Source organism: Ambystoma mexicanum, chromosome 5p, assembly GCF_040938575.1.
Source record: "Ambystoma mexicanum isolate Mex_15411 chromosome 5p, UKY_AmexF1_1, whole genome shotgun sequence".
NCBI lineage: Eukaryota > Metazoa > Chordata > Amphibia > Caudata > Ambystomatidae > Ambystoma > Ambystoma mexicanum.
In genome coordinates, this window is record NC_090930.1 from 661,635,661 (window position 1) to 661,649,784 (window position 14,124).

Sequence of the window (14,124 nt, forward strand, 5' to 3'; positions counted from 1 at the left end):
GTTCAGAAGAGCAGTGTCTGTGCCTCTGGATGCTCAGAATCCAGATTGATGGACGTGGAAACCACAAACAAGTTCAGGGTGAGAGTTGAGTTGGGACAGGGCCAACTTCTTCAGCAGTTTCACTAGGAAAGGGGTGATGGAGATAGGGTGGTAGTTGGCTGGACAGGTAGGGTCTGCTGATGGTTTTTTAAGGAGTGGCCACACAAGGGAGTGCTTGAGGGAGGAGGGGAAAGAACCATCAGATTGAAAAGGTTATTTATTTAAAATATGTGTATTTCTTTTTATGTGTATTTTTTTAAAATATGTATTTTTAAAGAAAGGGACCCAGGTAGTATTCTTCATTGAGACCATGGGGTGTCATTGCATCTAGTTTGTGTATCCAATATAATTCTCTCTGGGCTAGTCTTTTAGCGGGGTCACCGCCTCTTGGAAGTGGATGAATTACTTCCAATATTATCCATCGTAATTGTGATATGTTGTGACCATTTTATTTGAAGTGTCTAAACACAGGTGATTTGGTGTTGCACGTTCTGATATTGGATTTGTGTTCCATCCAACGTTCTTTAGCTCTACGAGTGGTTTTCCCCAGGTAGTATTTGCCACATGGGCATCGAAGTGCGTACACCACATTTTTACTTTCGCAGGTGGAAAAATCTTTTAGCAGTATTTTTTTCCCACTTTTCGGGTGTCTGATGTAGTCCCCTTTGATGAGATTCGCACAATGTTGGCAGTTGAGGCATGCATATGTGCCTTGTTTCTGTTTTTCAAGGTTCCTTGGTTTTGTTTTTTAATGTTTTCAGCTCTGATCGGGCTGTCTTTGAAATGTTTGCCTCTACCTAGATTTGAAGAAGATGTTACATTAAATGTATAAATAAATGTTCACAGGAGGTTCAGACACTTAAATAATTGTAATTCATGTTTGATTTTCTCTATAGATTAAATTTGAAAACAATATTCACCCCTGAAGAAGAGAATTGTCTCGAAACGCGTTGACCCACATTATTTGTATTAATAAATTGTATATGAAATCAGAACCTTTGGGTAAAGTGTACTACTTATAACAGTATTGCAAATGCATTATTGATATTATTTTGAAAAATATGTTTGAAAAAATATTCTAAACTGTTTGAGTTGTATATTTAGCCATTGAAAGTGTGCAGGGGACGAGAGTTCCCTAACTGGGAACTATTTTTGTTCTGGTTCATTTGACAACCCATATGCCAGGGTTGATTTGCATCTCCTCTTCACCAAAAATTCAACAAATAGCCCACAGTGATTCTACAGAAGATTATTGCAAGGTTAAAATACATTAGGAGTGTGAGTTGCTTGCTTCTTTTGGATGATAGTAAAGAACCAGTAGCAAAGGAGTGGTTACAGAGATCAGCAAGTGCAGGGGCAAGGAGAGTCAATGTTGTCCTTGATGGTTTACGAAGAGCAAAGGGAAACCTGTTTGGAAGAGACCTTCATGGAGCAGACAACTCTGGTGACTTCATCAGGTGAGACAAGGGCAAAGTAGGAGAAGGAGGAGGAGGGAGGAGGAGAGGCCAAGGGAGGCAAGGGAGTGAGGGATGGGATGGAAGAGTGTGTAGCAATGCTGTTCAGGAGGTCCTGGGTTTTGGTGGTGCAGTGAGTGGCGAGTGCATTGCAGAGGGCCTGAGAAGGAGTAGGGGAGGAGAATACTGCGGAAGGGTTGGCTAGTTCCCTGCAGATTTTAAAAAGTTCAGCACCAGATACCCCGGCCTGAATGTGGGCCATCTTCTTGGCACAGATAACGAGTCTGTATTGCCTTTGGAGCAGGCGGTAGGCCAATTTGTCAGAGGGTGCGCTTGTGGTATGCCACTTCAGTTCCACAGTTCTGTACCTTCGTTTCAGGGCTGCAAGTTGCGAGTCGTACCAGATGTTGCGCTTAGAGGCGGGTTTAAAGCGGATCCTCATGACAGGGGCAAGAATGTCAAGGGTGTTGGTGATGGACAGGTTTAAGTTGCTGAGAGCTGTGTCGGTGGTAGAATCTGAGTCGGGGTAGGGGGATAACGGCGAAGTCAGCAGCTGACACTCGTTTCATCAGGCAGATGTTTGTGAACGAGGTTGGCAGGACTTTTGGAGGTGAGGTCACCGGGCCATAGGTACCTGGGTGGGAGGAGAGGAGGGAGTGGACTGACCAAGAGAGAGGGGTGACCATGGGAGATGAGTGAGGGATGTCAGAGTGGATGAGGGCCTCCAGTGTGTGTTCAGCAGAGTGGGCTGGACCGGAAGCGAGAATGGAGAGGGATAAGGAGGTGCAGAGCTCAATGAAAAGAGAGGACGCTATGCCAGGAGAGTCCAATTGGATGTTAAAGTCCCCTAGGAGGAGCAGGTTGGAGGAGGTAGAAAGAAAAGAAGAACAGAAACCAGACCATTTAGAGAGGAACAGGGAGGTAGTGCCTGGAGGCTGGTGAATGGTAGCAGTGGTCAGGGTGGAGGAGGGAGAAATGACCAACTTGCATACACGGCTCTCAAAGGAAGAGTAGAGCTGAGTGGCTAAGATGGAAAAGGGTACCCACTCAGGGAAGATTAAGGCAACCCCACTGCCAGTGATGTGTTGCAGAAGCTTGGAAATGATCTTAAAGCCATCAGGTAGGAGGGAGTCAAAAGCGGTGACTGAGCTGGTACTGAACCATGTCTCGGTAAGAGCGAAAATGTCAAGATCAGTGTCTTCAAGAAGGATATGGATGTCAGCAGATTGTTTGTTGGCTGAGCAGGTATTCCGAGTCGCCAGGTGGAGGCGGTCTCTGTGTTTGGAGGTTTTCTGAGGTGGAGTAAAGGAGTACAGGGGAGTGGTACTTCAGTCAGAGGGGGAGGGACAGAAGGGGGAGAGGCAAGAGAAGGAAGAAAGTTAATGAGGGATGGTAGGATCCAGTCAAAGAGAAGGAGGTTGACCTTCAGACCCTGAACCAGAATGGTGCCAATGTAATAGACATTAATGATGCAGCGTGAGGAGAAGAAGCCCCTCAAGAGGACTTCCCACTTGGTGCCACCATTAATGGGAGAGGATGAGAAAGGGGAGAGAGTAGAGATGAGATGAGGAGTCCATAGGCCTCGAGAGGGGACAGAGAAGAGGATATTGGTGAAGATTTCTCTGGAAGATGCACTGATGTAGGTGTCAGTGATGGGAAGGCCAGGATTTGCACCCAGGATATCATGATTCCCTTCCGTTTCCTTTCTGCAAGTACCTTTGCATACAGTTTGACGTCTATGCTCAGAAGTGAAATTGGTCTACAGCTGCTTCGCTTTCTTTCAGAAAGCCCCTCTGTTTGGATCAAAGTGACCCTGGCCTGACTATATGATATGGGCAATTTCTTCTGCTGACCATCTTCTCTCAACACTCTCCTAAGAAGTTTCACCAGTCTCTCTTTGAAAAGCTCATAGAATTCGACTTTCAAGCCATCTACGCCTGTCCTCTTTCCATTCTGTATCCTCAATGCTGTCAATGCCCATGTTAATCTCTATGGTAATTCCCACCCCTACCTACCCCTCCACGCGAAAGCAAATCCTCATGGGATCTCCTTGAGTTAGCTCTATAATGCTGTAACATAAAACCTTGTGCTATATAGGGCCCAACCGTTTTTCTAAGCAGTCTTCTGAAAGTTATTCGCTTAATTACTGCAGTAAATGAGCTCCTTGTGTGATAAAAATGGCTTAACCAAGTGTGCATGCTGCAATTTGTTTTCTAATGTGTATGTTCTCACATCTGTTCCTGTTATAAACAAGCATTGACAAAGGCAACAGTTTTGGCCTGGTTATAAGTGATAGATAGGCATTTGAGAGGCACAGACATCTATGTCTGGGTAGTCAAACCATTTTTCAGCTGTTGCCATCTTATGCCCAGGTAGTACCATTATGGCAGGGCCTGGCAAATACCATTCTCATACAGCAAAGGAAGGCAAAGAAATTCTCAGGGCTAGATTCACAGAGTGTTTTTCAATGGGATTGAGCCATTATAAAACACTTCTGTGAATCATGCCCTCAGTCTTTAAACAAAGGGATTGAGAGTCGAGAAAACATAGGAAAAATAGTTCCCGCTGTTAATATAAAGACAATCTGAGAATCTACTAAAATGCAGATTGATATATGAAGAGAAGAGGTATTGTGTTTATAAAGGTCATTTTAGAGCAAAGAGGTCAAATTCATATGCAAAACGTAAGTTCACAAGTCACAAAAAAGTAAATACACTGGTCACAGAAAATATTACATCCGGGTGCTGCCGATCACAAACAATTATTATTTTGGAACAAAGTCAATTGTTGCTGTAGATAATTAGTAAATAATACATAGCTCCTGAATGTTTTCATATCATTTCATAGTGTACGGCAGAATCCCATTTCTTGTGAACATGTATAGCAATATATATGACAATGTACTTGTAGTTAAGTGTGATTTTCACTAGAACAGTTAAATCTAGGAAAAAGCAGTGCTAGACAAAAAAGTGATGTGAGGTTAAAATCTAAGGAGAACGTCGATTCAAGATACTTGAGTTTTGGCTACATAGGTCGTAGTTTGGAAAAGCAACCCAGCCTTCATCAGGATGTGAAACAAAGTAAAGGCAGCACCTCCTTTTCGTTAATAGTGGATGATGATTGGAGGGTGGACCTCTCTGTAAAGACATAAAAATGTCTCGGGTCAGTATGTACTTGCTAGTGTTAAAATTAGGTTGCCTGCACATGGCTCACTTTACTGCCTATCTCATGCCTGAACAAAAGCCAAAATGGTTGGCTTTGCCAATGCTTACTTGTCATGGCTATTAGGTGGTGATTTTGTGGCGCACATGAAGCCAAAAGTATGTGTACAGGAGTACAGCTAACGGGGAGCTGGGGTGGGAGGAGGGGGACAACCCATGGATGTTACTTGGCTTTTTACCCACCCATTGAACATCCAATGCATGCTATTTCCTATGGCCATACCCACCCACAACCTACCCGTCCACACCCAAAACACAGCCTCCAGGGATCTCTTGAAGCTAGCTCTATCGCACAGTAACATAAAGCTATGAGTTTCTATAGTGATGCCATTGTTTTAAAGTAGTTGTGAAAGGTAATGGGCCTCATTACGACCCATGCGGTAACCATGGTGCTAGTAGCGCCATGGTTGCCGCCGGTATTTTACCAATTCCGCCATGGTGAATGGCGGAATTACCGCCCCATTCCAAGGTTGGCGGGGCGGTAATTCCCCATTCACCATTGGCCCTTCCCCATTCCCATTTTTGCCCCCATAGGGCTCAATGGAAATGGGGAAGGTGGTAGTTACGGTACCACAAATTGCGGTACTGTAATTACCTCCAAGGTCCCTTTGCGGGTCCAATCCTTAAAGGCTGGTAAAACCAGCCGTTAAGGTAGGGACCCGCAAAGGGACCTCATAATTAGGCGATAAGGGGTTAACAGCGCCTCCACCTTTTACGGCGCCGTTAACCCTTTACCGCCTGGGTCGTAATGAGGCCCAATGTCTTATTGGAAGTTTTTGGCCAGCTCCTGGTGCAACAAAACATTTCTTAACCAAGTGTGCCTGCAGCAATTTGATTTATAAGCAACATGTGGGTTTTCACGTATGTTCATTGCATTGTACCCCTATTAAAAACAAGCATTGGCAAAGGCAACAGTTTTGGCTCTTTATAGGCTTTAGATAGGCATTTGTCAGGCCGTGCCATCATATGCCTGTACTTAAGCCATTTACCAGCTGTTGCATTTTACGACCTAGTAGAACCATTATGACATCCTATCCATAGTCTATGCAAACCCAAATTGTTGGGTTTGCCATAGATTGTTTTGAGAGCTATTGCTTTGGTGCAGAATGTTCTCCGTTAATCTGTGAATAATATCCTAGCTCCAAGAGAAACTACGAAAGTCAAAGGCGAAATCCAAATTAATTTCCTACTGTGTTTCTTTTGGAACAAGCACACCAACCACTTTCAGATAATATTCAGACATTTTGCAGCTTGGATGAATCTCACCCGACAAATATACATTTCCTTTAATCCGCCTTTCTTTTTCACCTGTTTCTGGAATATATATATATATATACATATATATATATATATTCAGTAAAAAAACTTTGTTAAAGGGACGTTATGGTTAAGTTGCGCTACTAAAAACCTATGAAATTCAGTAAAAAAACTTTGTTAAAGGGACGTTATGGTTCCAAGTAAAACCGAAAAACCCCTGAAATTCGCCAGTTATGGTAAGCTAACCAACCATAACTCGCGCCACCACCGTGCACTGCTAAGACTAACACCCAGGACATCAAAGATTACATCACAAATGTCATTGATGACATCACTGATGACATCACATGTCTAGCTCTCTCTTTTTTTGTTCACTGACATATCTAAACCAGGTGGCTTTCTTCACTGTCAGTCAGGAATTAAAGAAGTAAAAAGTACTATATTTGTAGACCTTACCCTTCTCATATGTTCTTACAATACTTTCCTTAGGGTGCAGTTACATCATATGATACATATACTCAGGAGAAGAAGGAATCCTGAAACACAAGCATCTTTTCTGTGCATGAAGTTAATTAGTTCGGTTATGAACACTTTCTGCTAAAACTGCAGTTTTGCTTACTTTACGTTCCCTGTATATGCTTCTATTTGTATGCATTGTGGTCTCTTTATGTTTTGTGTGTAATAGTACAACTATGCAGTAAGGTAAGCATTCTCAAATACTTATGTTTCAAAGAATGCTAAATTCTGTAATGGAAGCATTTATCAATTTAGTATCCAACATGGGAAGATTTCGAATATTGCACCTCGATAGCGCATGCTGCAGACAATGCCTACATTTCTTCATGAGTGTGTTCATGTACTGAAAGAACTCAGTAATTAATGGATTTTTTTTGCAATGCATTGCTTAATGAACTATTTGGCATATGATAGTTCTTCAATGATCTGTGACATTGTTTTTGCCAATATTATAATGACAATCCCTTGTGGAGGCTCTGCATGAAAACTAAATGCACATGTGATGTCATCAGTGATGTCATCAATGACATTTGTGATGTCATCTTTGATGTCCTGGGTGTTAGTCTTAGCAGTTCACGGTGGTGGCGCAAGTTATGGTTGCTTAACTTACCATAACTGGCGAATATCAGGGGTTTTTCGGTTTTACTTGGAACTATAACATCCCTTTAACAACGTTTTTTTACTGAATTTCATAGGTTTTTAGTAGCACACCTTAACCATAACGTCCCTTTAACAAAGTTTTTTTACTGAATTTCATAGGTTTTTAGTAGTGCAACTTAACCATAACATCCCTTTAACAAAGTTTTTTCACTGAATATACACTTGCATCATGTGAATTTGGGAGATGTTTACTAGAATTCCTTTACTTTATCTACATATAACATAGAACATACTGAACCCCGGCGCTAATAATTTTTGAAGGCCACGGACTGTGCGTATGTCTGCGGACGGGAGCAGACCACATCAACACTACCCAAACACTCAGGGGGTATCTGAAATTGTTCTATCATACCATAGAAAAACTGCACAAGTTTAAAAAGCAGCACGTAAACACATTGTAAGTAATAATAAATAAGCAGTACAACCTATACGTCTAACACATCAACCATCCATTTAAATACCATATGTAATGAAATGGATTATACCATAACTAAAATGATATGCCTCCAACATAATTTCCTCACAGAAACTGCAGAGCTAGGATCGACAGTACACAAACACAACACAACAAATACAAATTACCAGAAACTAGTAAGTAAACTTAATTTTTCTTATATAGTTGTATACGTTTTGTGTGAGGTACAGAAAAATGAATATATTTGTGTTTTTCACACAGAAATGTGCAGTACTTTGGAGTGGCTCGAGAAGAATTTTCCACAAGATGTAATGTCAGAAGATAGCGATAATACAATGGTACACAATTCTCTGCATAAGCAAATTAATAGTCAGTACGTTATGTGTACTACACATATATATGTTTATTTTTAACAGACCATGCAAAGATTGAAGAAATTCCACCAAAAGGCACAATGCAAGACACCTTGCAACGCATAGAGCAGAAAGTGGACATGCTGAAACACAGTTTCAATGGTTTAGGGCAATTTGTGGAGGAGCACGTCAAAGGAAACATTAGATACCACTGTAATACCAGTACCTGTCCCCCCTCTCCATGTCCCAGTGAAGTATCCCCAAACCCTCACGAACAACATAAACGTTTCGACGAAATTTCCATCCCTTCATCCCCTCACAACCATCCTCTGGAAAACCCTAATTCCCCTATATTTGTTTGGGTTTCTGCTTCCCCCTCTCTTTCTTAAATGCTTTATATGTGTATAATAAAATAGATGTTATGTTAGTTGTAATGAAATTGTTAGTGTCTAATTGTTTTTAAAAAAACAGTTAAAATGTCAGCGGACAGCGCGCCTGTCTTAAACACACTACGCCTATCCGTACCATTCGCAACCAAGATGAAACTGTTCTTAGAACACACCAGCTGTCCCGGATGTCCTTAAATAAACAAAATAGGGGTGTCCTAAGGACACTATACCTCTCCGTAGCATTCGCAACCAAGATGAAACTGTTCTTAGAACACACCAGGTGTCCGGGATGTCCGTAAAATAATAAAATGGGGGTGTCCTAAGGACAATATACCTATCCGTACCGTTCGCAAACAAAATGGAAATGTCCATAGAACAGGCGCGGTGGCCGCGATGTCTGTAGTCAAACAAAATGGAGGTGTCCTAAGGACACTATACCTGGCCGTACAGTCTGCAGAACATCTACGCACATGCGCACCATGCCCGTAACTCCTGCAAACATCACGCCTGTCCGTAACTGTCTGTGTCACTTGTGTTGCACTTTTAATTAGTTTCAGGACCCGAACACAGTCCATAGAACACCCGCACGCATGCACACAACCGTTCCTGTGCATTTGGTGTCCTGCGGACACCGATTCCCTTCTTGGGCGTGTTCACGATGTCATCATGTGACCGCACCCACGCTGAGCGTGTGTCCTAATTTGCGCACTTTGTCCGCTTCCCCAACATTTTAAAAGAACTTATGCAGAAAATCCAAATTATTGTACAGTAAAAAATCACCATTTCACATGTTCCAGACATTGGCCCTAGCTTTACACAGGTATTTTGGAACTTTTTGATCGCTTCTGAGTGATCGATATGGTCACGAGGTGCACCCCTCCACCCCTATAAAAGGCCACACCCCAGAGCTCATCTTCATTGTACTTCTGGCTATTGCAGATTGACATTTGCTACCTTTAGTGCTCTAGCTGAGATTACCTCATCAACCAAAATGGCATCCATGACTGCTGTTGCTACATCAGCCTCAGCACCACCCCCAAACCCTCCACCACCACCACCACCTCCCCAAGGGCCTGCAGAGGGGAATACGCTTGAGGTTGTAGAGAACGAGGATGAAGAGGATGAAGAAAATGAGGTCAAGGAACTCCCTACTACCAGCACTCGCCGGGAGTCATGGGTGTGGCAGTTGTTTACCTTTTATGGTAACGAACCAGAAGCAGGTGCGGACAAGGTCACCTGTAACCAGTGCAAATTAGTGCTGAGTTGTGGGAGACGTGGTTCATACAGCTTAGGTACGATGTCCATGAAGCGACACCTAACTTCGTTCCATGGTGCAGACATTTGCAAGATTGTACCATGTAAAGAACGTAGTAGGTTGACTTTCTCTGCAGCATCCTCCGTTTCTGATCGTCTCACCACAAGAGACACTCCTGTGGGAGAGCGCATCCCTCCAGCTGCTTCAAAGGCCATTTCCGATGCTGTTGACCCTTACCTTTCGAGGTCACAATATTGTGTATGTACTGCGATGCAGTACTCTGCAGGGGGGAGAGTCTTCGAAGTGCTTTCGAGACTACGGTCAAGGAGCACCAGAAGAGCTGCTACCTACCTAAATAAGGCCCACCCTACATCTTCCTCTCTCCACCTGCCCTTTCTTATCCCCGTGGTTGGTGTCCCTTCCTTACCCTCCTTTCCCCTCCTGTCCTAGTGTGTCGGGTGTACAAAGAGCCACAAAATATATAAAACAACAAAAGGTTTTTAAAAAAGGCTCTTTTCAGAGCTGCCTTTCTCAGTTTAAAAATAGAACTATCATGTAAACTGCAGGCCCCCATGCATTTTTTAAAAGTCCGTGGACAGTCCTAGGACAGATAACATTTTGGGGTGCAACCCTAGCGAAACCAATGCACCTTTCTCTGGGAGTAAGTGGTAGCTCTGAAAAGAGCCTTTTAGTGGTGTTTTGTGTGTTTAAAAAACTTGGATTCGTCAACATGTAATGCAAAATAGATGACTATACTTCCAGAAAAGGTTGCTATGCATTTTGTACATTTCGAATAAAAATCTGATTGGCAGCATATGTAAGATGGACTCCATCTCAGCGAAAAATGAATGTGCTGCGAAACATAATATTTTCATTGTGGAAAGACGACATGCCAACATCTCTTAGAAAGGCACAAACAGCTTTACTGACATTGCGCCTCGCGTTCTCTATTTGTGGACCAAATGAAGAAGAACACAGCCACATTTGTCTTTGCGCAATACGTGAAAAAATTACTTGACAGTTTGGAAACATGTCCATCACCTTCGCAAATCCTTCCTTCATTGCAAATTGCAAAGAAATTCTGGACACATGTCCTAAACTGTTCCCTCCACAATGAATTATAATTATGTCAGGATGACGGTCTGTCTGTAAAGTAGCACAGAGAGGTACCAAGTCCAGCCACTTCATTCCACGCACTCCATGCCAGTGCACTTCCACATGACGGAATCCAAGATCTGAAGATATACCACAACGTTCTGCATGCACCTTCAACCAATGTATCCATGAGTCTTCCAAAATTCAGATAATCTGTTTTCGAGCACACACAGCCATAGCTGTCTGTTCTCCTCTCAGGAAAAAGACGTCCTCACTAAATCTCTCTGTACACAACACACCCACTAAACTTTACTGACCAATCCCTAGCTCCACTCATTCTCATTTGCATGCCTCTCCACCCCAGAATCCCTGTATGTAATACGCGCTGTCCGCAGACTACCGCCATGTCCGCGGACATGCAGAAGATCTGAGCGTGGCGAATGTACATTTAAATATTGTTCCCCATTTCCCCTTTAAGGTGGGCTCTGAAAAGAGCAGTTTTTTTTGTTTATTTGCAGATGCCTGACAGACACCTGTTATTTTGTATTTTTCTTTTTTTTTTTCTTCTTAGCTTACTCCTAAAATCTTCACATAACCTGTTCCAAAGTAACCCTTACATTCCAAAAAAACATGGCATTTCCCAAAAAAGATAAAGAAACACCATCTGCGTCGAAATAAGCCGCATTACTCGAAACAATGTTCCCGTGGCGACAGAAAAACATACCCGTTCTTAGCATGAAAGCAAGCATGGCTCGATTGATTGCACACCTAGCAATGCTTTGATCAGGACAAAAAACAGAACTGTTGTCCCATTTTGCTCTAGGAAGTAATCCAGAAAAAATTACTTTCGCAGTTGGAAAGTTGTTGATTACTGCTTCAACCAACTGTTCCAAATCTCCCAACAAAGTAGGGGAACTCACGTAGCCCAAATGGAAAGCACCACAGTGCAAAACTACCACATGCGGACTGTTCATCCTATGCATATCTCTGCAAACTTGGAGAATTGCCTCTACAATGCAGTCAGTCGCAACGCACCACACCACCTCCACTCCTGTAACATCAAAATTGTTTGCCACATGCCTGCATTGAGAATTGCTGTAAACCATAGACAAACATATCTCCGAGCACCATCACCCTGACTGTCTCCACCTCTGCCATCTTCACTATGCACACTCTCTTTCTACACAAATCAACAACGTCAACATCTAATTGGCTTATCCCTAAAGTCCCCTTTCCCTGCTGGATTTGCTGTTGCTGCTGTTAGCCAGCCCTTCTACCCTTTCCACATCACTCGCGAATCCATTCCATCACTGGACACAGCTAAGCAGTCACACAACCATCCACAAATCACATCCGAGACCTCTACATCTAACTCCATCATCAGAGTTCCGCACTTCAAATGTACTGTTGATCACTCTGAATATAAGTCTCATATCATTGGAAAGCACCTACTACAAAAACTACTGTGCAAGTCTCGAAGATTTCTACTTACAGCTCCATGCATATCCACATGCATGATTACAAGGTACAGGTATGCATATTTTATTCAGAGTACATGTACAATTCTTATGAATCCATATAAAAAAAGTAATGCCACTAAATCTGCATAGCCAATACATACATGCCAAGGCTCCTGCTTTAGGTGCGAGACTTCCGATTTTTCATTGAAAAATCGCACTACTTTTTACTATCTCCCCCATAACCTATGCATACATGCCAACCCTCCCGATTTAGGCGCGAAACTCGAATTTTCATTAAAAAATGTCACAATTTGTTAGTGTCTCCCACCTAAATTAATGCTAATCCCAATGCGATCGTATGAGAAAAATACACGTTCCCGATTGCTGTGGTGAAATCTCCCTCTCAGGTGCTCCCGATCGTTTGCATTTCTAGTTATAATATGAAATTATTCAAATTTTTCCCATTTCCTATAATGAACTATCACTTCCAAACCTCTCTGCTATCTACATCACAGCTGCAAAACAACAAGTGAATTTCATGAACTTAAAATTGTACTCATTTGCAAAGCAGGTTGAACTAACATACTGCAAATAACATATAAAGGCTGCACATAGTCAAATAAAATGGTTGCATACACTATGTTCAGATATTAAACGAGAACACGACCACGAAAACATAAAAGTTAACGTGTACATTAATATCAGTGCTATAAACACACAAAATTACTAACTTCTTCCTTTTACAATTGCAGTGAAGACCACTCTCCTGAAAATCAACAGCATCTAAACTACAAACATATCCGAAGAAACCTGCTCATTCTACAAAAAAAAAGTAAGTGGATTAATACCTTTATATTCTTACTGTTCCTCAAAGAGACTGCGTGGGTCATTCATGTCATTTGCGCACCAAAATAAACATCTATTTCTGAACCATTCTGCCCACAAATCTCCATTTAGGAAACAGAGATTAACAGGCAGAATGGTACAGAAATCCCGTATTATTTGGAACACAAATAACATACTGAAGCCTTGCAATGTTAGTACTACAAAACAAATAACTGTTTTAATTTTATACCATTAAGTTTACTATTAATGCTTCTTCTCACCACTAGCTCACTTTCTAATCTCATCTGAACCAGAGTGTAGTAACATACAAACAGAAAAATAGCTTTCCCAACTCATTGTGACTGCCCAATGCACATTTACACACCACCACAAACAACTTCCCCATCAAACTCATACACGCATGCACACAGCACACATACATTGTAAAACAGACCAACCCATACCTTCTTTTTTTTAACAGACCCCAAAGAATGCCTACCAAAAAACAAGTCCGTAGAAAAGAACGCAGAAATAGAGCAAATTAAAATAAAATTGTCCAAAATAAGCATACATCTCTACCAGACTTTGTACAAACCATTGAAACAAAACAGCTAATGCAGTCATTTAGCGAAAAACAAAAGAAGCTTCAAATACAGAAACTTTGCCTCCTCTATCAAAATGTGAAACGAAACAGAAAATGCTTAACAAGAATTTGGCTACCACTACTGCTAACACTGCTCCTATAAATCCTCATATACTAGCATGAAACCATACTAAAAAAAAGTATTTTAGCAAAAATGTTCCGCCACAGAGTCCTTCAGAATCTAATAAGAACAGGAGCAAAACCATCCACAACCCTTAAAACCTACCGTAGAAATCTAATCCTAGAAGCTCTCATAGACAGTGCAATCCTTCTCAAAAGGAAGTTATTTATTTTAGTTTTAAACAGGATGAAACCACTAACAAAACTAAGTACTAAACTACAAAAGAAACTTCTCAATAAACGGAATGTCAACAAAAATAACTTCTTAAATATCTGTCGAGGGGAATGGAGTCACACCACAACCACAGAACCATATTTTAATGAAGAAGCATACAAACAAAACCAAACAAACACAATTGCCATCCATAGCAGTGGACCAGGATATGAAAAAATCAATAATACCATCATGGAACAAGAAACAC

The 14,124-nt window shown here is 41.8% G+C and overlaps 1 protein-coding gene across 2 annotated transcripts in view; it reads right to left on the minus strand.

The window, feature by feature from the left end:
• Positions 1–14,124, minus strand: part of BTK (Bruton tyrosine kinase) — an 805,015-nt gene that overhangs the window by 742,444 nt on the left and 48,447 nt on the right. The gene's annotated exons all lie outside the window — the stretch shown is intronic.